This window comes from Nycticebus coucang, chromosome 5, assembly GCF_027406575.1.
Source record: "Nycticebus coucang isolate mNycCou1 chromosome 5, mNycCou1.pri, whole genome shotgun sequence".
Classification (NCBI taxonomy): domain Eukaryota; kingdom Metazoa; phylum Chordata; class Mammalia; order Primates; family Lorisidae; genus Nycticebus; species Nycticebus coucang.
In genome coordinates this window covers 32,283,859-32,285,223 of record NC_069784.1, presented here as the reverse complement: position 1 = coordinate 32,285,223, position 1,365 = coordinate 32,283,859, and positions in this window count along the sequence as shown.

Sequence of the window (1,365 nt, the reverse complement as noted above, 5' to 3'; positions counted from 1 at the left end):
ACTCACTGTAAAATTGGATGTTGACATTGCAAAGATGTTTGGAAGATATTGCAGTGAGGTAGAAAACTAAAATACAAGTTGAGTTTGGCACCAGTGAAGGAACTATAGAAAGGAAAGTTGGAAAAGAGTATTTGGCAATATGCCTAAGCCATGCCCAACAGATGATATAATCTAGTTTGTTTTCAAAAATCCAAATTATGTAATCAAAAAAATTGGAAAAGGGAAAGGGACTTTACCAGGCTAAAATATATTGGTCAAAGTTATTCCTGAAGAACGTCCATTCCCTTCACTTTAAGTCTGACTTCTTCATACTATACTTGCATATGCCCTTTAGTTTCCCAAGCAGATAAATCCACAGAGAAACTTCAAATATAGTGGGTCAAAAGCAGCTCCTATTGTAAATTAATATTAACTTTCTGAATTACAAAGCAGACTCTTGATAGTTTGGTTAGTATCGATAAACTTCTTAGAAGTTGATGGAACAGAGTATGAAAAGAGTACCATAGAGTTAACTATGACAAAACACAATTATTAAGAAACACCATCTACCTCCCCACAGATATTCAGTCACACACATAAACGCATTAAAGGAATACCTTCAAATCTAAGAAGTCTTGAAACTCAGGAAATCTACCCTCAAAACTGTTGTCTGATGTAGTAAACAACAATATAGGATTCCAAGTTAAACTTGGGTTTCAAATAAACAACAAAAAAATGGTTAGTATTAATATGCCCATTCAATATTTGGGGAATACTTGTATTTAAATATTATGTGTTGCTCATCTAAAATTCAAATGTAATTGGCCTCTTGTATTTTATCTGGCAATCCCACATAGAGAGCTATGTACTCCACTTTCAAAAACATATTAAAAAGTAAACATTTTCAGTTTAGGTACCTGATTAGCCCCAATAATCATAACCAATTACAAATTTCATTACTGAAATCATATTGTAGGAAGTAGACACCAAGATAACCATGAATATAAATTTTTTATTAAGGTTATCATTAAATATAAATACAAAACTTTTAAATTCTCATTCTGAAACCCAGAGAATATGTACTGAAGATGCTCAAGGGAGATTTCTTATATACCCATGTGTTTGTTACCATTCTCCAGAGAAAAAGAACAATAGGATTTATAGAGATAAAGAAAGGTTTATCTTAAAGAATTGGCTCACACACAGTTGTGGAGCCTTGGTGATATGGACCAAATGTTTTTGACCCCCCAAAATTTATACATTAAAATCTTAATCCTCAAGGTGATGGTATTACAAGGTAAGGCCATTAGGAGGTGATTAGCATATGAGGGTGGAAGCCTCATAAATAAGATTAGTGCCCTTATAAAAGAGAACCAAGGAGGTTTG